This window comes from Marmota monax, unplaced genomic scaffold (assembly GCF_021218885.2).
Source record: "Marmota monax isolate L192 unplaced genomic scaffold, Marmota_monax_Labrador192_F-V1.1 WCK01_AAM20220418_F8-fsc00135, whole genome shotgun sequence".
Taxonomy (NCBI): Eukaryota; Metazoa; Chordata; class Mammalia; order Rodentia; family Sciuridae; genus Marmota; species Marmota monax.
This window is the reverse complement of record NW_026694339.1, coordinates 4,721,619-4,746,119: the sequence shown is the minus strand read 5'-3', so window position 1 is coordinate 4,746,119 and position 24,501 is coordinate 4,721,619. Positions and strand designations below refer to the sequence as shown.

General features: G+C 40.1%; 1 protein-coding gene across 6 annotated transcripts in view; it reads right to left on the bottom strand.

The window, feature by feature from the left end:
• Bdnf (brain derived neurotrophic factor) overlaps positions 1 to 24,501 on the bottom strand; it is a 56,572-nt gene that overhangs the window by 14,251 nt on the left and 17,820 nt on the right. Inside the window, exon 1 of one of the 6 annotated variants that reach the window (XM_058586499.1) lies at positions 21,639 to 21,945. The exons of 3 other annotated variants lie outside the window; for them this stretch is intronic. The gene's annotated coding sequence lies outside the window, so the exon portion shown is untranslated. Of the gene's footprint in view, positions 1 to 2,835; positions 2,975 to 20,500; positions 20,778 to 21,638; positions 21,946 to 24,501 lie in introns of those variants that run through there. 2 more of the 6 variants (XM_046467535.2, XM_058586501.1) reach the window with 2 other exon arrangements.

Here is a 24,501-nt window from a genome sequence, read left to right as displayed (position 1 = left end):
GTAAACTCCTAAATTAGGATTCCCCTTTCTTCGGAATTTCGGGTGGGATTTGCTACAATTACTAAAGTAAAGTGAGATTTAATACTAATTTCCACACTTGGTGGAAGTGACATTAATTTGCAAGATAGTCCCATTAGTTCCATGAAGTTTTAGTGACTGACTCTGTAAAAATTATTAAATAAACACCATATCTAACTGAATGTGTCCAACACTGTGAAGTCATGGGAGAGGGGATTTTCTGTAAAGGGACAGTGACTCTAGAAGTGGTAAGCAGGGAAATTTAAAAAAAAAAAATGTTATTGTCACACAGACATTTAAATTGTACTTAGATATATACTTTTGAGTTTATAGAAAAATTTCAAGAATGAAATTAGTTTTATGTAGCCTGAAGTCTCAAACTTTGGACAATTTTGTTTGAATGTTACATTTATAAATTAATATGAATGTAGTTCAAACTTGTTACTAAAAGTGCTCCAACAAAATGAAGTTTATAGGGGTGAAGTTGGAGTTTTAGATAACATAGGTATGAGATAAAATATTGTGGGCTGATATTAAATGAAACCTTCTTAAAGTGTGATGAGTGAACCAGCAGCATTAGCATTGCCTAGAAGCTTATAAGAAATGTAGACTCTCAGCTTCCCCTCCCTCATCCCATCCACTCCACTCACCCAGAACCTGCATTTCAACTAGATTCACATACTCACGGTGATTCATATACTCATTAAAATTGAGAAGCCAAATAATAAAGAGAAAAGCAGCCACTTAAGGAAATTAAGGGGTTAAAGTCAGCTTAAGCATTATAGTACTTTCTCTGCATGCTGTGGAGTTAGTTACCTATCATCTTTCCTCTTTGGTTCAACTGTTTTATTGGGACACTCATTATGTGGGAAAGCATATTTGCTTTTGTAATGGTATTAAGTAAAATCTGAGTTCTCCTTAAGTCTACTGGCTTTTCCACTATTGTATCTATGCCATAAAAGTACAGGATACCTATAAACATGATTGGCTAAATAAGAATTTATAGAGTACTACTGATCTAAATCTGGACTTCTACTCAATCATTAATTTTTGCCTAAGTGCTACAAGGCAAGTGCATGCACACATGGCCTCCCTAATCACTTAACATAGCCTAGCAGCACTCATTCAATCAGAATCATACTGGCAGTGATGTGACCATCTATACATCTACAGTAGGTGAGAGATTTCTAGGTGCTTTACTTCAGCCAGATGTCTCTGGATCTTGCAAGTTCTTTAGAAACAGAACTCACCCACTCAATGGCAGATTTCCTATTTCTAGACTTTTCCTGAAACCAACAGATCCAACTCTGACATACCAAGTATCATGAAATTCAAAATAAAGCAAAACAACAACAAAAACAAATCATTAACTAAAACAGCAGAAGAAACAACACCCAAACCCTAAAATACATTACCGTACACACTAAGCATCAATTCCCGGCCCCTAAAACTGAAATCTCTCTCTACAACAAAATGCCCAACAGATAACCCAATTGCTGTCTAATATTTAGGATCATTTGCTTCAAGACTAAAGTATCTCAAATTGTTAATAAAAAAAATTTGAAAAACCCAAGGAAATGACTGAGATTTTGGAGTTGGAAAAAAAAAAATGAGGGTAAATGTTGATGGGGCAATTCTGTGAACAGAACTGGACACGTGGGTCCAGCATTCAGGCTTTTTACAAATGATAGCAGTGATAGCTAGATTCCAAAACCTAGAAGCAAATTCACCAGTCCAAATGCAGGTGACTTGCACTGGCAGCCCTGGTGGTGTGGCAAATCATTTTCAAACAGATGGGGTTGAGGTGACACGGAACCTTATTTTCCCTGGTGGCATCTTGAGTATTGTTGGGTTCCACCTTAACTGCATGTTGACAGGTACAGATGTCAACACACCCAAGGGACTGCCTGCCTGCTCCAAATTATATACAAGGCACACCTACTAGGAGGGGGTGTTGGGACAGCAAATCAGGACACTGTCTGACTGCCTCCAAGAATAAGCGTGCTCTGTACCAAAAACTAATGCAAGGGTGATGCAATTACCTTCTTTGTCCTGAGGGGAGAACATGTGGTGACTCTCAAAATGAGGATAAAGGGAATCCCCCTTTTTGAAAAGAAGTTTGCCATTATGAGCGGATTGGAAGGTGCCAAAACAATCACCATTTAAAACAAGAGAGAAAAAGAAAGTTAAGGCCCGCCTGTCTTGTATAGGTCTCTTTCTTCAGAACTGGTAACTTTAATCAACAGGTTACTTACAGAGCATGGCCGGATACCCGGAGTCCCTGCCATGAGATGCCATGGGAATTCTGACAGCTGGAAGCCCACAGCCCACTAGATTCGGTGGCACATAACCACACTCCTAATGGACCTCAGAACTGTGGAAAAGGCATGCCCTTCCTGGTTTTTCCACGGATGATGTTCCTGAAATTTTCCATAGCCACTGTATTCCTGTGGTTAATTAGTTATCAGAGCAATTTCCATTATAGCAAAATACCTGCACATAATTAGACCCACCTTAATACCAAGCCGGCAGGCTTCAATGTCATCAATTCAAAAGGGTTAAAATGAGAAAGGAATGGGTGAGTTTTGTCTAATGAAGCGACCTCTCTAGACCAGACCCTTATCTTCTAAAGTACACAAAAGGTTAAACTTTAAAAAAGCAAGAGAGGTAAAAGTTAGTGGGGGAAGAAACTGGAAAGATGAACCATTCCTAGAGACCCAAAATAAATAAATAACACTTCTTTTCAAACTACTAATGCCAAGTCCTAGAGGGAAGATAAAATTAGCAAGAGAAGGCTATTAGCTCCCTGTTGCTCACCTTTATGAGACCATTTTCAGTAATCAGTCTATTCCATTCCACTGAAGCTCAGCACACACCACAGTCCTTCTTCTGGGATGCACAGTCATGCCATACAGAAGTGTGTGGGTAGATGCCAAAACATGTGTGGACATGCAATCCTTTCTGTAGAAACTCAGTGTTCTGAGTGTTAACAAGGATTAACCTGCACACATGGAGAAAACTGGTGGTTCCACACATCTAGTTGTCCTTCAGGTTATTTCTGCATCCTACTCTGTAATTTCTTTTAATTACTTACTGTAAAGCACAGGAAAGTGCTCATTATTTGTAGCTTAATGCAAGAGGGGAAATAATTGAATATGTTCCCCTGCCCACTGCCCTACTCCAGCTCCCAACTCTTCTAAGTAGCACTGTTCATCTGAGTAGTACAAAGAAGGGAGTTTCTAAGCTCTGTGCATAATGAGCCATGTGGACCCTATTCAAGAAACTGGCTGTGCTCCCAGCTACTATAAAATATAAGGAAAATATTAACATCTCAGATGACAAAAGATCCATATGGTTGGTCAAAAAATATTCACATCACTTAAGCCAATGGAATGCACCTACACGGAAACATTCAATTCTGTAGTACCCTGAGTGTCAGGAAGCAAAAACTGTTTGTCTCTACCTCTTTCCACTAAAATTGGATAGATACAGATGACATGGAAACTCAAATGCCTATGTATTTAATTTAAATATTAAATGGGACAATTAAATGGGCAGTATATCTGCATAGTATCTACAAATTAGAATAGTATCATTGACTGTGGTGGTATATATGGGAGAAATTTTTGGAAGGTGCTCTGGGCATCAGGATAAATGAGAAGTAATACCAAATTTCTTTTTATATTAAAAATGACCCCCCCCCAAAAAAAGCTAATGTTCATTAACTATGAGGTAGATAATCTGATTACCCACAGTTTACAGATAAGGAAACTGAGACTCAGAGGGATTCAGTAAATTGCCTAAGACCATGCTCCCACTATAACAGAGACAGAATTTAAATCTGGACTGCAGTGTCTCCTTCCAAATAGGGTCAGATGTAGATATGTTTTCTATTTCAAGGGAGGTCTACTTGGCAAAGATATCCTGCAGCCCTTGTGTACCAGACTCTTACTAATGTAAGCAAAGCCCCATATGATAATTTCTAATATGCAGTTTGTTTACAAACTAATTCCATGGAGGTTGGATATAACTCTAACATTTGTTACTGCTGTCTTCCCAACATGGAATTCTTCCCTCCAGGAACCAACCATGCATGCATACTTAATAGGGCAGAGTGTGTCAGAACAATACATGAAGGTAATTTGTTGGAGATGTCTGAACATTTACTCCAGAGATACCTTTGGGCATTGGAACAAAACCACATGCTTTTTAAACCACGGACTCCGGCTACCAAATACTCCTCTGTCAACTCCACTTAAATAAGAATGATTTCAATCAAGACTCAAGACCCAAGTGCCTTTTGAAAACAAGACTGTGACATAAACTCTCTCTTGTTAACACCCGACCCCAATCCCCTCCGTGTCTAGAGGTCTGGTACCCCCTGCCACCCTACTTGTGATCTTTGTCCTGTTCTTTAAGAATATAGCCAAGTCACTGAGATATGAGTAAAAAGAAAGGCATCGAAAGATAACCTTAAATGTATTCTCAAGTAATGGGAAAACTAGTGAAGACCACACAGACAGCAGAAGGGATGGTCCAGCCAGGAGAGAGCAGCAGACTCACAGACGTAAGTAATCAAGTCAAAAACCATTCAAGGAATAAGCATCCCAGAACAGTTCATCTCCCATCAAACTGCCATCTAGAGGCCCTTGGCATGACTGACAAAGGATCCCATACCCATGCAGAACTGATGCAAAACACACACTTGGGATGACATCCTGAATGTGGTGGCAGGTTAAATAATGATACACCTTGCTCCTGGCCATGGTCAGCACTTGGAAAGTGCAGACAGAGAAGCAGCTGCCAGGAGCAGGAGCATGAGCATGAAATGTTTGTCGTGAAAGCCTTCCCAGGCATTATTAACAAAAGATAATGTGTGTTGGTCGGGGGTGTGCCAGCTCACTTTTGGCAGCCCATCCTTATGTCCAGGAATGATCTCTGGTGTAGGCCAGATATGGTCATCACTGGGACTCTCCAAGTGCAGCTGTTATGTAGAGGGGAAGAGAAGTGGCTTTCCCCTTTAAAGGGACTTTGTCAAAAATTCTATTTAAAAAAGTCCGCTTAGTTTGAACAACCACTCTGCCAGGCTCTATTTGCCATACTTTTCTATGTGGTGGAACCAAAGAGAATTTTTTCTAAACAAAGCACAGTGTCAGAGCGAACAAGATTGAAAATCAATCTTTCCAGAGACAGTGGTAAAGAACTACATGAGAATGTCCTAGAATATATGCTTTTCAAAATGTGTTGAATATATGCCATTTGAAATGTTATCTAAGTCATAAATCATGGTGTTTTTCATATGATTCCCTATTTGCATAATGGAGGAAACTGCCTGGCAACTTTAAAAATGAAATCTAGCAATATTACATCATAGCTCATTGTTTATATTGTACCCTGGCAGTTTTAATTTATCTTATAACACACTAATTATTTAATTACAAATCTTGGGGGACGTGTAGAATCATTCTTCAAAAGAATGTCCCTTGGGTATGAAAAGTCCAAGCTTAGCAAGACTTCCTCTGTGATTTGAGATATATATCTTGAACTCAGTCCTTGGAAATAATGTTACTAGGTGAGAAAAGAGGTTCAGAAGCCTGGTACACAGTGCACTGTGATGGAACTATTTTCTTCTCTTTTCTGTTGTGCTCTTTAGAACCACCATTGCTAGTTAAGTGAATAATGAATGCATGCTCAACTTTCCAATACAGGTAATTCTGCAAGTGGCAACGTGGGTCCATTCCATGTGTGTCACTAAAGCTGGTGGAAGCCCACATCCATGGTGATGCATTATTTCCACTGGAACTGATGCCTGCAGCTCTTAGAACTACACAATAACATCACCGCAAACTAGAGACAAGGTAAAAGACTTCACCTGGAAGTTCTCTTCCATTTCTCATCTCTTCTAATGCACTCTGTTAATGAGGCTATGGAGAAACAGGTATTCTCACACACTAATGGTGGGAATTATGAACAGTTCAAGTCTTTTGTAGGACAACTATGGAGTACTTATCAAAATTAGAATTTTCCTGCTGACCCAGCAATTTCACTTCTGAGAACCAATGTACAGACACAGGTTCGCATGTACAAAATGATGCATAAACCAGAGTGTTGATTACAATAAGGTATACAATAAATAGCAAGAATACTAGAAATAGCCCAGTTTTCAGCTACAGAAAGTAGAAAAACTATAGCACATGCTAAAAATAGAATTCATGCAATAGTAAAGAACATGTTCTTTCCTCATAAAATGAATTGGAAAGCTCTCCAGAATACATAAGCCATTGGTAAGGTATTAAAAAAAAGAGAGGTGCAGAATAACATGCATGTGGCCTATTCCTTTTTGTTTAAAAAATGAGGGAAAATAATGATATTCATATTTATTTGCATTTCTGTAAAATACACCATAAAGATTCATGAGAAACTAGTATTGTACTAGTACCAACTATATATGATATGTGCTAGGTAGGGAAACCAGATAGGGTAAGGCCCAAGTGGAGTAAGACTCCTCAGTGTTAACTTTCTTTTAATGATTTTAATTTTGAATCATGAAAACAATTAAATTAATTCTCAGAAATTTAAAAATTTTTTAAAAATCTTTAAACTAGTGGCTTCATTTTTGGCACAAACCTCCCACATTGCTATGATCAATGATAACTACAAGGGGCTGGGGATGTGGCTCAAGTGGTAGTGCGCTCGCCTGGCATGCGTGTGGCCTGGGTTCGATCCTCAGCATCACATACAAAGATGTTGTGTCTGCCGAAAACTAAAAAAAATAAATATTAAAAATTCTCTCTCTCTCTCTCTTAAAAAAATGATAACTACAAATAAGAAAAAGTCTGGTGGGTACCATTTCAGTTCTTGATACATTTCCCTAGAAGAAGCTAGTACATGGTGGGACAGTTGAATATAGATGACAGTCCCTGGGACTGGGACCTGGGGGCTGAATACCTGAGTCCTGATCCTGCTTCTCCCACTTTGTAATGGCTTCTCCCCATGAAATGGCTAATGACCATATTTACCAGCCAACTGGACAAATTCATGGGTGGACAAATTTAAGGACCCTGCTGCCTGATGTCTGTAATATAACAAGAATAAAAATATTCATCCCGCCTGGCTCATAGCATCACACCAAGAATAGCTGAAAAAGGAATATGGGAAAGGGTGTTGGAACCTATAAAGAGGAATTCACAACCAGCTGTTGTGGAACATAATATAAGGCTGCAGAGGTGACCATGGCTGAACAAAGGATGCGGAGGGGACCCATTCCCAAGTGTCTGAGAGGAAAGAACACTTCCAAAAGATAGAATATAAACATAAACAGAAAACAGGAACAGAATGACAAAGATTTGAAGAGGAAGACAGAGGTTAAATGACTTCATATGCAGTCATCTGCAGTTCAATATAGTGCAAATTCTACAAAGCCTAACAGGGAAATCAGGAGACAGGTAGGGAGCAAACTTCAAGGATACAGACTGGAATGAACATAAATAATGAGATCAATGTTGAATGAAGGACCCTTACTCTTTGTGATCAGTGTAGTTGTCAGACACATGTGCCTGTCACACACAGGTAGGCCTCCCTCCCACCACCAAAATCAGATGTAAACTTCAAACATTTCTGAAAATGCTCCCTAGAGGACCTGTGCTTCAAATTTAGAGATGAATGAAAAACCACTCAACCAAAAGCAGCCCCCCTCCCCCTGCCAAAAAAAAAAAAAAAAAAACCCTTCTTATATCCATATGTATAGTCATCTGGAGAGCAGATCTTCCATTAATGGATGGTCAAAGCTGCCCCACAATGTTAAACTAATCTCAGAAATCCAACCATTGCTTTCCTCACCTACCCAAAGTGAAACATTCCAAGAGGCTAGAAATAACTGCATGAGGAAGTTCACTGATGGTGCCCTAACTTGGTACTGCTATCCAGACCCAGTTACTTGGAATCCAGAGAAAGCAAGTAAAACACTCCTTTATGTTTTGATTAGGGCAGGCCCCTGTGCAAGGGACCTGGTTCCAACTGGGTCTAAGACATTTTACTGGGCAATACACTCTGGGACCTCCTGTTAATGAAATGAGAGACTTGAACTTCAGGCTATGCTGAGCAGCTCTGTGGCCACTTTGGGTCAAGTACGGTGTCCTCTCAGCTCCAGTTTCATGTCTCCTAGCAGACCAAGTTTCTTTATAGAAATTTCTCTAGGAAATTCACTGTCCTATAAAGTTAGGGCCTCCTCTTGCACAAAAGGTTTAACCAGCCTCTAATTAAGAATTGAGACTTTATATTTTAGTAAGTGATTCATTTATTCATTTTGTGAAGGGTACTAAAAACTTACTAGGCTTAAATATACTTAAGAAAATTATTTTAAGATTGCATCATGTAAAGCAATAATTAATTTGGTAATTCTTAACAAGATTCAATAAGTGATTATCTTGAGTTTAAGTCATCACTGATTTTCACGCATAACAAGAAAATCAGAGATCCACAGAAGTGGGCACATTTCTACCTTGCAATAGCTTTTGATATAAGGGTTTCAGTATTACCCCAGATGGTCAGTTTTACATGGTTAGTCATTTAATTAGAGGTTCACAAGATCAAAGGCAATTTTTTAAAAAAATGGCTTATGAACACAGGACCACTGAATGAGCTGACACTCCAAGGTGTATGTCAGACCAGAGACATAAGCTCCTATTTTATCAACAGTGCTCTGTTTGTCAATTGGGTTATAGGTCATAACCAGCTTTGTGTCACTATAGTGAAATATTTGAGACAATTAAGAAAAGGGGAGACTGGGGGGGTATGGCTAAGTGACAGAACACTTGGGCTCAATTCCCAGCTTGGGGATGCGGGGAGAGAATGAATTAAAAAGGGGGTTATTTTGCCTCATGGTTTTAAAGGTCCATGATTGGGTGACGCCCGCCCCCCATGCTATTAGGCCCTTAATGGGGGTGTTGGATAGCAATGAAGGATCAGAGCAAAATTGCTCACCTCAAGACCAGAAAATGAAAAAGGAATAAGGGGCCAGGTCCCCTTTGAAGGCATGACCTTAAAGACCTGAGGACCTCCCTGTAGGCCCCCTCCTAAAGGTTTCCAGCTGCCAGCAGCACCATCCTAGGGACCAAACATTTAACACATGAGCCTTTGGGGGGGCATTCAACATCCAAATCACAGCCTCTAATGTCAAAAGAACTTAGTTGTGCATGCCTGTAAAGGGGGAAAAACCCACAATGTTCCTTAACTCCATTTCTGCCTCTTCTCCTTTCTAAGTTACAAATTTCTATGGCTAGGTATCTGTGAATACCTTTCTTTTGGATATCAACTCAGCAGACTTGTAGCTTAGGATGACTGTAATTTATCCTTCTCCTAAATGTTGTTCATTTAGCAGATATTTTCTGAGCACAGGCACCAGGGACACCAAAATGAAAGAGATAAAATCCATGTCTTTGGGGATTTCACTGTCAGAGGTATGCAAGCAGATTAGACACACTGTGAGCTTTGGGGACTAAGACAATGTAGGAGACATTTTTTTTTGCTTCCAAAGCAAAAATTGTAATGCTATCATTATTGTAATGCTAACATTAAAATGTAATGTAATTATAATGCTAGCAATCTAATTGTAATGCTAACAATAAAATGAATAGGAGAAACAAAAAAGAAAACATATAAGACAACTTCTCTGAGACAAGAACCTATGTAACTTTATTCAAATTTCTACTATTATATATTTGGAGTAACCATACGTCTTCCTCTTGGGATTTTGAATTGAGAACAGAATAGATGAAAGATGTCAAATGGAAATAAAAATACAGGGGCAATCCCATGCTAGCAAAGCTAGCAGAAGGCACAGTGGAGCCTATTTCCTAGGGTCTCAAACCAAGACCTGTGCTCACACTAATGGAAGCAGAGGTATTGCTGGTCCTGCATTTATTGCTCACTATGTAATAGCTAGAATGTGAAGATACTGTACATTTGGTCACAGTATCCCACAGAGTAAGAGAGAAGTGAGCTCCATTTCAGCAGGGATCCATTGCTTTGATTTACACGTTAGATAGTCCAGAAGATGACAGATCTAGTAGGTCCCATCAATTAGATTAATCTCTCCTCTTCTCACAGAAATGATCAAATAATGGGGACAAGAGAAGGGCTCAAAATATTTCTGATAATAATCCCTTTCAGGAGGCAGGTCCACTTGTGGAAATACAGGACAGAAGAAAAAGGATTTCCCTTAACATTGCTGTAGGCACAGAAAATTTTAGCAACTTTGCCAAGACCATAGAGCTAGTAAGAGATGTGCTGGAATCAAACTTAATCATCAGGCCCAGGAATGTACCAGGCTTGGGCTATCTCATGAAGTTTCTATTTAGGAAATGTTTCTTTTGAAGTTATTATGGTTTAGGTATGAGGAGTCCCCAAAAAGCTCATGTGTGAGACAAGGCAAGAAAGTTCAGAGATTAAGTGCTTGGGTTATGAGAGCCTTAACCTAATCAGTGTGTTAATCTCCTGATAGGGATTAATTGGGTGGTAACTGTAGGCAAGTGGGGTATGTCTGGAGGAGCCGGGTCCATGGGGGTGTGCTTTTGGGGTCTATATTTTGTTTGTGATGAGGGGTGCTCTATCTGCTTTCTGGTGTCATGTCCCCAGCTGCTTTTCTCTGCCATACACTTCCGCCATGATGCTCCACCTCACCTCGGGTCCTGAGGAATGGAGTTGGCTGTCTATGGACTGAGACTTTTGAAACTGTGGGCCCCCAAATAAACTTTTCCTACTTAAAATTGTTCTTGTCAGGTCTTTTAGTCACAGCACTAAAAAGCTGACTAAAATATAAATCAGTGGATTATCCTAAGACATTCTAGAACAATTTTCTAGACTAGAACATCATATCTGAAGTTTTGTTATCATAGAACCTGACATAGAAGATATACAATAATGATTTAATGGTATATAAAACTATTAAAGTTGTGAGACAGAAAACATCTCATATAGGGTAGGTTTGTCTCTGGCAGGAGTCTTTCTGGAGGAAGTAGAATTCTATTTGGGCCTGGATGAAACGAGGAAAAAATTATGAATAAACAAATTAGAGAATTACAGCAAAAGAGAGTGTGGGCCTTGTCAACTTTTACTATGAAGTGAAGTAAATTTAGGCATGAGGCATGCAGATAAAGTTTTTTATTATCTTAGTAATAAATGATTAAAAAGTGTTCTCTGAGGATTTGAAAGTGCTAATAATAAAAACAGTAGCAATGGAAAGCATTATTTTAAAAACTTTACATGTATTAACACATTTAATCCCTGCACTATTCACGAAGGGGTTGAGGCACATAATGTTTTAGTAACTTGCTCAAGGCTAGTAAATGCTGTGTCTGGAATGAAATTTCATCCCTGGATCAGGAATACTGTCCCAAGTCTTTTGCTCTCACATGGAAGTTTTTGATGAATAAATTTTTGGGGGCAAGTCAGAAGAATCTTCAACAGGCCTCCCATCTCAAAGCCTCTGAATGTCTGATTATTTACACGGCTACAAATCCCTTCTAACCAGGCTCTAATCCAGCTATTTGGACAATGAAGTAAATGATAAGTCTCTCTAAATCATAGGATATTCAGTTTATTTGGCTTCTAGTTCAGCACTTCTCAAACTTTCCTGTGCATCTGAACCACCTGTGGAAGTTTCTAAACCTATTCCTAGACCCTATCTCAGACACTAGGACCCCATATCTATGTATTTTTAAATCTTCAAAGGTAATTCTGATTTGGGAACTGTTTGGGAACCAGTGCTGCGTATGTTCTTGTTTATAGTAGCACCTCCAATAGTTCATTTTTTAAGATCCTCAGCTTTAACCAGACATAATTAAGAAGCTCAAGGAACAATATATCAAAAATCCTATATTCATTTTCCATCTATTCAAGAGTTTTTTCCCTAAAAGAAAAAAGTAAAAAAACTAAATTCAAACTCCTTAAAATAAACATCTTTTATCTTCCCATCACCACTTTCCTCCTTGCACAAAGAAAGGTGCCAGTCTCTGTAGAGAGAAAGTGGACACTAGGCAAAGGTGACACTATCAGTCTACACCTGCTCCAGGCCCTTGCATTAATGCATCAAGGGCAAAAGATGGCTTTTTTCTTGAATACTACAAGTAATGGCTTTAGACAGAGTAATAGTAGGGTTAGGAGAAGTCACTGGACTATCCGTGCTCTAGTTCCATGGTTTTCTTTGAGTTGTTGGTAGTGGTGATTGTACCCAGAGGTGCTCTACCACTGAGGTATATCCTCAGTCCTTTTTATTTTTATTTTGAGATGGTCTTGCTAAGTTATTGGCATGGAACTTACATCATCCTGCCTCAGCCTCCCAAGTTGCTGTCCTTGCTCTACTTGTATAGCTGTGCATTTGAGACCATTATTTATCATCTCTGAACTTTAGTTTCTTCCTTTCTTATACAGGAATAACATCTGCCCAATCTTTTTCATGGGCTATTTATAATATCAAAGGGAATGAAACATGTGAATGCAGTTTCTAGTGTATGGAATACCATAAATTTGGACGAGATAATTGCTGAGACAGTGCAATCTTTTCTACAAGAGACATTAACCAGTAGTCATATAAGAAATTAGTGACAATGACCCTTGAATTTTGGTCTTAGCATGCATGCCCATTGCGGGGACTGCACTAGGATTTCTTCACAGCCCCTCATACTGCATGGAACAGTGATGGGGAGGATTCCCTTAGCTTTTTATGAGACTTGTCTTCAAAGAACAACCAAAGGCTCTGAAAAATAGATCTATCACATTTTAAGAAAGTCATTTGAGGTATGATAAGACCAGAAAAATAATCTAGAATAGGAAAGCATTTTAAAATAAGTGTTATTGATATTACAGTTTAATGATTAATAAAATGCTTATAATGTCATCCCATATTGCTTCTCAGTTGGTGTACATTATTATTTCTGAGAATGATACAATGGGGAAAATTTCACATTTTTGGAGAAATGGCTACGGTATCAGGTTACCTTTTTGTGAATACTCTGAACAAGCAGGCAAGTACAGCTCTCAGCGCAAAAGAGGGACTACAATAATGGGCAGGGGGACTGTCAGTTTCATAAGAAAGAAGAGACTATAGGTTCTCTTTGCTTTGGACTTCTACCTGCTGACTTCTGATCTAGAACCATACTTTACCAATGGGGTTTTACAAAGCAGAGGGTCAAAGGATCTCTTGAAAAAGACAACTTAGAGGTTAGTAAACATGTCTGTCCTTCTGATTTTGTCTCAAAGAGCAGAGAAAGAGTATCTCTGCCACTGTTCATCTACTGCTTGTTTTGATAACCCTGCTCAAGAGTGAGAGAGAAGACTAGGAATGTGGCTAGAGGTTTGGTATCAGAAGGAAAGTTAGACCTCTTACCACCTACTGATCCTATAGATTTTTGCTTATTTGCTTTAGATTCACAAAAGAACAAGGTGAAAGTTTGCTTCCCTGCATATAAGAAGTTAAACATTTCTCAGAAATTTTCACACAGAAGCTTACACCATATATTTGGGCAAAATCACCTCCTGACTTCACAGTTAAGTAGAAGAGAATTATTGGCTTCTTCAGTTGAGTATTATGCTTTTACTGGCACAGTCCAAAATTTCAATAGTTATGTTAACAGCACCTAGTCATAGCACTGGCTCACATTGAACCTGCAATTATTTAAAGCATCCAGGTTTCCTTTCTAAAATATGCTGATAAGTCAGCCCCCAGAATCAGGCCCCCAGCTCCCCATTCTATCTATATTTATGCAATAGACTTTAAAAATTCAATCACAGTAGTTTACATTTAAGCAAATGTAGATGATCCAGCTTCTATCATTCAACAGAATGTCTGCAGTGCCTGCCGACTTCATGTTTCAATATGATAAGCATATCGTCTGTGCCTTCAGACACATCATCAGCCAACAGGCCAGTCTTGGGTCTACTTTCCCAATGTTGCATAAGAGAGAACACCTTTGAGAGTTTGGTCTAGGAATGTGGCCTGGGACTCTGCCAAGAGTCTCCCTCAAGCAGCATGACTGCAAATTTCTTGAACTTCAGATTCTACGTAATGTAAAAGAAATTTGCCTGTGTTTAAAAACACATTCAAGAAATAAGTGAACATGTGAAAAGACAGAGAAACGTGTTTCAATTTGGGCATACTTTCAGTTTCCAAAGGCAGAAGAAGGCAGTAGAAAATGCAACTGCTGATGGTAGCAGCTCCAAAACTACGACTGATTAGACTAAATTCCATGTGGCAAAAAATTTTATTGAATGAGTTTCTCTCTCTACACACACAGTCTTTTTTTTTCAGAATAAAAAATTTTTTGCACCTGATTATGTCTTTGGCTGACACAAAGTACTGACTAGGAAGACGACTTTCTTTGGTTTTCATGCTGTTGATTCTCTGCTTACCAGAAATTGGCTAAAATTTAAGATATACTACATTTTAGTCGCTAAAGCATAGAAACTGGTGTCTCTATTGTCATCCAAAAATTCAAAGACATTTAAAAGACAACCTATCGGTAAGTTTATAGTTGCTATCTAAATAACTCTTAACATTTTAAATGTCCCAAATCTGATTTCATGAGTGAATCAAATTATGCATAAAAAAGTTTAGAAACTAAGTTAAATAAATTATTTTTACAATAGGGACAGGAAAATATTAAAAACTATTTCCTCCAATTTCTACCTTCCTGCCAGCAAAACAAATAAACATTTTTCTAACATTATAAAGTTCTTTCATTGTCTACATAACTAGTCACAATCTGAAGCAACTGAATCTATTTGTTCATTCAACAACATTTACCAAAGTGTATCCTTTGCCATCAGTAGTGTTCCGGATGCTTCTGGGGTAGCATATACAAACTAACTGAATACAAATTTTGTCATAGATGAATTAAGCCAATTTATAATCATCATTCTAATAAAAAAAATTCATCATAATGTAACTTAATGTAATTCTTGTTCAAACAATTCCTGGTTCCATCACTATTTTTTGATGCTGGCTCAGATGTATCTTTATTCAAGGATGAAACAATCCTCATCATTTTCTTCCCTTCTCCTTTTTTTTCTTATTTATTGATCTGGTGTTTAAAATTCTCCTACATATATGACCCTTTATTCTTATGTTTTCTCAAATCATTAAAGTTAAAATTAGATCAGAGATCAAAGGCACTCTTAAAGGTCTTTCCACTCAATTTACTTGATGTTATTGTATATCACAAAGTGTAATGAATTGCCTTTGGCAAATGAATAAAATCAGAACTGTGGTACTCAATGCTTCAGTACATACCCTTGAAAATAATAAATGTTAAAAAAGGAGGCCAAACCCTTGGTTCCTAGCAGTGTATTTTACATTTGGCTACTATATTAAAGTGCTAAAAGGACTAAAGTGTTTACACTGAGCTGTGGATCTGCTTGTTTTAAGATCTCATCTCGAATTGTAAATGTACTCTTCCTCCCCACACACACCCTCACAGCACACACACCAGGTCTGCATAGAGCAGCAAGGAAATCCTAGTAACTGCAGCCTTGGAAAATGGTTCCTATGGAAATAAGCCCTTTGGCTGTTAAGGCTGGTGATTTTGTTCTCTAGGTGGCACTATTACTTCAATTTTTGATGAGTTGCTTAAATTAATTTGAAACTTTATTTTCTTTGAATTTGTATTGTATAAATCTTAATTTCATGCAAACCAGTTGTAATTTAACAACAGTTTGCCTTCTAAGTCTTATTTTAATAAGCCAATCTGAAGTATAGTCACTTTATCATGTAATTTTACATTTCTTTATTATAGAATTAAGAAATCCTCCATTGTCTGCCCTCCTCCCTCCAAAAAAGCAGAGGCATGTCAAAAACACAGAAGGTCGTCATAAAGCTTCAGTCAGACCAAAGGAACCAAGATGAAAGCACATTTAAAAGCTACTAGGTTCTGTAAGCTTTCAAAATCAGGACATTACAACCATGACAAGCAATGAAAAGTTCTTTCAAGTGAATCTTTGGAGAAAACTACATCATAACATTCTCTCTGGGCTCTGTGGAAATAAACTTTTACTTTATTATGGCTGTCACTAAAGCTTGTAAATTTCCATTGATTCCCTGATCATTCTCCCATCCCATATTCTGGCCCCCAACTCATCTAATGCAACCCATCCTCCAACTTCAGGCCATCTATAAATGAAACCTCAGAGCAATGAACCACTTCTTAGCATCCAGTATATTTGGTCAAATTTGTCTCATATAGTTCTCTCACTGTCTGCATTTGAACTTGAGTAATTACATGCAAATGAAAGCTTCCGTAATTCTTATCTGACCAGATACTCATGTTTTTCTACAGAAAAGGGGATATCTTCTGTCACACTTAGAAAACATACCTATTTAACCTCTCTCTTGCAAAATGAATTATCAATGTCAATGCATTTGTGAGCTCCCTTATTTTTGCATCTGTCATCAATAATGATTTCATATATTCAATAATTGGGCCCAAGACTTTTCTAAGTCTTTAGTATAAAGTTCTGTAGAAATCCAGTGATGCATTTAAGCATAACATTATTCAGAATTAAATGATTCTATGCCTTAAGAGGAAGTTTAAGGGGACTTTCAAGACACACATGCCTAAGCTTGAAAGTACCCAAACCTTTCTAAAGTTTCTTATGGTTAAATTGTACATGCAAATGACATACGGATTTCATTTGCCATCATCCTTTATTGCTTAACATTACTCCATAGTAAATAGAGTAAATGGAGGCAGAGTGTAACCAATAAGATTACTTACTCATTTTTGAAGCCCATCTGTGCATGTTATTCATCCTAATAAAGAAAATTCATCACAACATAACTTAATGTAATTCTTGTTCAAATAATTCCTTCCTCCATTGAACAACAGCCAGCCTTTTAAACCTAGAATTCCACAGAATTCTCTCCTCTATTCCTCTTTAAAATGCAATTCACAGCTTGAGATCACAGAGCCTGCCAGTGGCTGAATGGCTGCACTGGATGGCTGAGAGTCCTTCAATTAAGCAGCAATTTTGCAATTAGTGGAAACAGAGTGCTCCATAACAATTGTTTGAAAACAAGTTGAGACAAGTGAGCAATTATCCTATTAAAGGGATATATTCACTTGCACTGGGCTAGAAGAACCCCCTTACACAAAACTGAAACTTTCCACGCAGGAAGACAGGAGTTGAAAATTACTCTTTAACCAGTAAAATAAAATCAGGATTATGGATGTCTGAATGGGAGTTCCTTTCATAAAAGATACTCAGGGTTTAGCTATCATCTGCTCACCACGCTCTCTGTTTTCATTCAGGAAATCTGAAATTGTTCTTCTCTCAACTCTGGACTAACTTCCTAAATCTTAAAAATGTTAATGAACTACTTATATATGACCTTTCCATTGTACATAACTTCAATTTTCTTGAGATGTAGAAAAATATGCCTATGATTGAGCCACAAGGTTGCTGGCTGTGTTACATTTCACCAGTTCACTATCTGGATATTGAGGGATGTGTGCACATGTGTTTGGGGAGGGGGAGGGAGATTTACAGAAGGTTTTAAAAAATGAATGTAAAAAATGTAAACAAGCTCTTTGCTATACTATCAGATGGGCGTGTTCAGCTAGCTCTGTGTGCTGAGCTACAAACCAGAGCTATTTATATTTGAAAGAAATGAGATTATCAATCATCCACATTTTGACTATTAAAAAACAAGGACTCTTAAAAAGATTCCAGGAAGAAGAGAATAGCTTACATTCTAATGGTGCCCCTTTTAAACAGGAAACCCAAGGATATGAGCCAAGATTTTAGAAATTTGCATTTATATTTACACAATTTTCCCTTCCTGGTCCGTTAAAATGAATCAGCAATAGCCCACCATCATCTTCCACCCTACCCTTCTTTGGCCACTACGAGGTTTAACAATTAACTCACATAGTATAACTGAATGTTTTGAGGTGATTGGTGAGTACTGTATTCTAGGCAAATGATCATTTTCTTGGTTCATTTTGTTTGCAAGAAAAAGTTACTTGCTAGAAAGACATCCTAAAACAGATTTCCTAAATGCTTTATTTTCTGAATACACAAATGTTGGTGTAGTAACCTCTTAAATGGCCTTAAATATCACCTTAAAATAAACAAGATTTCTAGTTACTAACTCAGCTATGAATGGGTTGTGAAAGGCTCCAAAGGTATGTGAAAAATTACTGTTATTTTGCTTTAAAAAAATGTGATGTCTAAGTGTGTCTGCAATGTTGTAATGCTTCAAAACATGTACATAAGTCTTGTTTATCTGGAAATCATTTCTTTCTGCTTATATCATTTATAAATAGAAAATGCTCTGTAATCTCTTAAAATAGTTCTATATACATAATGCTTTTCATGTCATAATACTTACTACTAGTCTATATTTACCAACGTTCATCACATTTTGCAAAATAAAGTAGAAGAAAAAAAGACAACAGTTTTATGGTCCTGGAATTTCAGTAATGGTAACCAACATGTTTCAAATTCCAGTAAAGGTTATGGTTATTTCAACAAGTGTCTCTCTCAGAGGTAAACTTAAAAAAGAAGTCTTAAGCAAAGAGCATTTGCAAAGTCAGAGAACAGGAGTGATAGTTTTCAAGGGGTGCTGTTTCAAGAGTCAAAACTTTGTAATTTCAACAGCTGTGGGATCTACTATGTATCATAGCTTCAAGCTCATGTCATAATCTCAGAAACCTCCAAGGCAGAAATGATAATGTTGCACAAAATAAACATTGAAGACTCACGTGTTAAAAAAACCTTAAGATGAAAAAAAAAAGTTAAGATAAATGAAACCCATAATTACCCATTAATAGGTAAAAATATAAAAAATAACATTGAACTGTAAAACCAAAATGGCTTTTGACCTTATAACTAAACTATAAAAATCGAATTTGGACAAAAATAAAGGAAGAGGGAAATATTTCCTGAGAATTTGCCCAGTTCGGGGTGGGGAGGTCTCATTTAATAGCAGGCACCTTTTATGTGCAGCTAAAAAGAAATAAAAGTTTCCTAATTATATACTACTTTGCTTTAAAAGATAACTGTACTAGAAGAATTGATAAACATTCAGAAATATGCTTTTCTTTGCTTCTGGCCAAGAACATTCCGGCATTCTTGTCAGAAAATGTTCACTGGTTGTTGCCCACTCAGTATTGCAAGATACCCAGGCGACCCTAAAATTAGATCCAGGAAGCCCTAGCACATCACCAACATTAGCGCTCATCAAAGCACCCTAAGGAAGAGGAAATCTTTCTAATTTGGAGCCAAACTTTCAAGTCAATCCACAACGACGAATCCCACGCCCCACCGGACTGGTCAGAAGCGTCATTCAACAAGTCCCTCCCATAAGCTCCCTAAGGGATTCCGCAAAAACCATCCCTTCCAACTTCCCCACCCCCAGCCTCCCGCCCCCAGCAGCTGCTCTAGGCGGCGCGGCCGGCAGAGGGCACCCTCTACCTTCCCTAGCGCTGCTCTCGCGGTCCCTTCCTCCTCTTCCTCTTTCTCCTTAACGCCCCCCATCCCCGGGGTTCCTCATCCCTTCTCCAACCCCAACACTGGAACTCAGCATCTTCCCACTGCGACTCCAGCTCACCCCCGCAGCCTCTGGCTTTTTCCCCCTGGGGGCGGGGCCCTAGTTTGCAATTTCCCTTTCTCCCTGACCATCGGGCACAAAGCCCCCAACCCTTTTTTACCCACTTCTCTTTCTGGATTCACACCCTCAGAAATTATCCTCAGTCAGGACATCCCCTACATACACCCTCCCACTCACCGAAAGTCAGAACTTTTACCTCCCTGGAGGGTGCGCCACGAGAGGCTTGCAGAATGGGGAGAGGTGTGGGTACGGCCTGCCCCTCCCCTGTGGGAGTTTCTCAGACCCTTCCAGGTCCAAGAGGCAGGAAGGCCCCAAGTTTTCCAAGCCACATTAGCCTTGGATCTGTGTAGGTCCGCTCTGGTCTCTGCTCCTGGGAGGCAGGTGCTGGGGGGCAGCTCGGCTTGAATCCCAGGAAAAAAAGATGCTAACGCAGGGCGCAAAGACCCCACTCCCCCACCCCCACCCCGTCCTCTGCTAAAATCCACGAGGAAGCGGCCAGCCGGGAGTCAGGATTCATACCCCAGCATCAACACTCTCCCCTCCTCTCTAAACCCCTCTCACAGCCCCTCCTTGGCTGGGGAGTACTGCTGGGGTTCCCCGGGGCGCCGTCTTTGCTCCCGTAGGACAACTCGGAGACTCCTCTTGGCCTTTTCTCCCTCACTTCAGGGATTTCTGGGGTCCCTCTCCCGGAGGGTGCTGGCCGCCCCTCTGGGTCGTGGGATAGAAGAACGCGCCCCAGGAGTTAACTCCAGACCCTCTCTTCTCCTGAAGGGGAGGGAAAGGAGGAGTTGTCTTCCTACAACTTCGTAGTCCCCCAGCCAACTTTCCCCAGAGGACCGGCAGCTCCCACGCCAAGCCCCACGCCCGGCGTTCGCCTACCTCCGGGTCCACACAAAGCTCTCGGGTCCCCGGCAGCGGAGTCACATCGTTGTCCCGCTCCTGGCCCCTGCGCCCAGCCCAGGTCCCCGTCGTGATGCTGCTCTCCACCGGCCCCCACAGCAGCGGTGGAAGCTGCAGTTCAAGTGTCTCATCAAAGCTTCACCCAGAGGAGGTGGGGGGCGCGCCGGGCCCGCTTCTTCGCCGGGCCCCGGAGCCGGGGGCGCTACGGGATGCGCGGGACAGCCAGCGCACTGGTACGCCCCGGCGCGGCGGCAGCGGCGACCGGGACCTGGAGCTCCAGCCTGCGCCTAGCCCTCGGGTCAGACATTATTTAGCTCTTCGGTTGAGCTTCGATTGGTCAGACGGCGCCGCCCCCCGCCCCCTCCCACCCCCGCCCCCGGCTCGCCTGCGCTACCGATACCCGTTCGGGGCGGCAGCTTAAAGGGAACGCCGCGCCTTTTCCTTGCTGGGACTCAGCATCGGGGGGGCCCCGGGGAACCCCTATGTGCCTCGCTCCGCCTGTCCAGTATCCCGTTCCCCTGGGGTCTGCCTGGTAGACCAGAGAGTCCTGCGGCGCCCGCCGGACCTCGGCAGGAGTCCGCGGCTTAGAGGAGTGGTCAGCTCGGGTTCCGGGGAACCCCGAGTCCCGCGCCCTCCGCGAAAACCCCGGCAATGTGCTTGCTCCAGAACAGAAGGAAGTGAGTGCGAATCCTATGCGCCAAGGTCTGGCTCCCTACGCTCACGAGTCTCCCCTTCTTCCCTATCCCAGTACCCAAGTTCCGTGGGACAAGGGCGTGCGTTTCCCGGACCACAGACACACCTTCCCGCACCTTCCCGCACCTTCCCGCACAACGGAGCTTGCAAACGCGAGCACACAATGAAATTGCACAGAGCATGGGGGCTGTTGATTTACTCCGTTACCTTAAACATGCCGGCTTAAACAGAGGTCGCCCACTGACCTCTCCCGAGTTTGCCTAATAGAATTCAATCAAGATAATAACAGCATTTTTTATTAATGAATGCCCCCAGATAACGTTACACCAAGTTACTTGCTCCGGCCAGGAAGCCGAGGCAATGACAGACCTCACTAAACCACACAGACCAGAGAAAAACGGAAAGAGAAAGAAAAGAAACCCACCTTTTCAGTCACTACTTGTCAAAGTAAACATCAAGGCAGCTTCTCTGGGGGAAGACTTCGGCCCCAAAACTCCCAGACTCTTTTATTATTTTTTCACCTTCCTTTCGGTTAAAAAGAAGGTGGGGGGAGTCTTTAGTGCCCGGTAGGTACTCCTTCTGTTCTGCAGCAAAGAAGTTAAATTATTGATAGTGGAAATTGCATGGCGGAGGTAATACTCGCACCCCTTGAGCGAGGAGCTCCATTTGATCTCCGCAGAAGCTGGGACATTTCATGCTAGCTCGCCGGGGGGAGCGGCAGCGCGAGCAGTCCTCTAGGCAGTGAATGGGAAAGTGGGTGGGAGTCCACGAGAGGGCTCCACGGTGCCTTGACGTGCGCTGTCATATGATACCTCCGCTGCCTCGAAATAGACACTCTAGTGCACGAATTACCAGAATCAAAATTCAGCGCATTTAAAATGATACATCTTTTATTAGAAGAGTTCCGTTCCAGGGCATTGCCTGCTTTTGCAGATGTTTTCACTTCCATCCCTAGCAAACTTACACACATAAGTCAACCCTTTAATAACCTGAACCTGGGCCGCAAAGATAAATTAAAAACCTGCTTCAACCAGAGTTGGGGTCGGGGAGGGGTGGGGGCAAGTAGTTAACCCAACCCACCCCACCCCCACCCGTCGCCGGATATGGAAGAGCAGTCAGTCTTTAGAGTTCCTTGCCGGTAGCCAAGACCCTTAGAGACAATATGCATGGCCAGCGGCCAGAGGACTATTTTCAATTAGCCATTTGACGAACTTTGTCAACTGTCTACCTGAGTTCCTGCTTTAAAGCTGAATGTCCGTCTCAATTAGTTCAAATAGTCTTTATGCATTAGGACTGATCTTAAAATTTAGAATAAAGAACGAGACGGCAGTACTTAACATAGAGTTCCCGGACCTCCTCAGAACATAAAAATCGCCTAAGAGTCCAAATGAAGTTCCCTCCTTCTGGACTTGTGCTTTAGTAGGGTTGAGGAAGGATTCGGGAATTAGCATTTTAATAAGCACCCAAGCAATTCGGTTGCAGACAATATTAATTTACACTTTGAGAACCACTCTCCAGGAATAAAAACATGGGTATCAGAGGAATCCACTCCCCAAGTTCTGCAGGCAGTTTTATGTATATGTACGTTTTTCTGTCAACTAAGAGGAACTTGTCCTAATAAATGCTAAGACTCATTGCTGTAAGAATTTCCCTAAATACTCCAATATTAATTTTGGTAAAGGGAAAGATTTATAAACTGCACCTTCTCATGGTTAGCACGAATGTGCTGTTGAACAGAATATATAACTTTACTGCATACTAGGTTCAATTAATCTAAGGGTTGACCGTTAACAAAACTAATTCACTAACTAGCTATTTTAGAGGTTCTAAAGACTAGTGACAGAAATTATTCCTGTTTTTATGAAAAAATCAGATTTAGTGCCTCAAATAATTTACCCACGTTTATACAGTTAAGTACTAGAGACAAAACTTCAATGAACTCAAAACCCCAGGTAGAAACACTGATTTCTACTATCTCCCCTTCAGTTGGCAAATTTATTTGTTCCTTGGAAGTGTTATCAGAAAGTGTGATCAGTCAGATAACCTTTGCAAATTATTGGGCTAAATAGCCAAGTTATTCAAATATATGCATATTTTAGAATATCACACATTTAACTTTACACCTCTGTCAACTTGATGGACTACATGATCAATACAAACTACAGCACCGATGGTGGAGTTTACTGTGGAATATTTAATGTATGGAAAATATGCTATGTAACCAAAGAGCAATAAGGGACAGAGGGTAGGAAGCTGGGCTTGGCCACCTCAAAGACCCTCAGTATTGATTCCTGAGATGTGGGCTGAATGTAGACACAATTTCTTTTCATATTTCAATACAATTCAGGAGGCTATTATTATGAATTTAAAGAAATACTTGTGTTACTTTTTAAAGGACTGGAGGTCCAGAATCTTTGCTAGCATTCTCAATGCTGCTTAATTAGAAGTCATGGCAATTTTTTTACCTGCTAAATTCACATTGCCATGTCAGCATTTCTGCTGAAGGAAAAACTGTTCTCACAACTGAGGCTCTGATTGGGTGGGTCTACGGCCAATCTTATTCCTACTCTCACTTGACATTATATAAATAAATGTTTGTATCTTCACTTTCCAGTGTGTGGTGCAGTTTTACTGAGGAAAAGACAGGGGAAAAAGAAAAGGCAGGAATATTCAGAAGAGAAGATCAAATACCAATTCAGATAAGCCTGATGAATCCAATCTCTTAACACTTCTGAGCATTTCCAAACTTCCCCAGTTGTAATTAAGGTATTACCAAAACAGTAAGAGACCAGATTTAAAATACCTATTTGCCTTAAAAGTACATGTTACACTCAAAAACAATAAAGCTGGGCTGGGGTTGTGGCTCAGAGGTAGAGTGCTTGCCTAGCATGTGTGAGGCACTGGGTTGGATTCTCGGCACCATATATAAATAAATAAAGTCCATTGACAACTAAAAATATATTTTAAAAAAAAACCAATAAAGCCAAGATGAACCAAGTGCCGGTGACTTGCATGGAATTCTGAATTTTTTATTTGCTTAATTCAGATAGTAATATACATATAGTTTTAGAGATTTAAGGTTAGACTTTTACAATTGTGTGTGTGCACACATTTGAGATCAAAGGCAACGCTGAGAACATAAAGCATGCTTTTCTGATTCTTCTAAAAGATTGAAGACACAATTGATCATTAAAGGAAGAACTTCACAGCTTAAAAAGAAAATGATACTTATTTTTTTTATGGAGCTTAAAAATTTATTGAATTAGTCTAATCTTTATTTCTTTTTC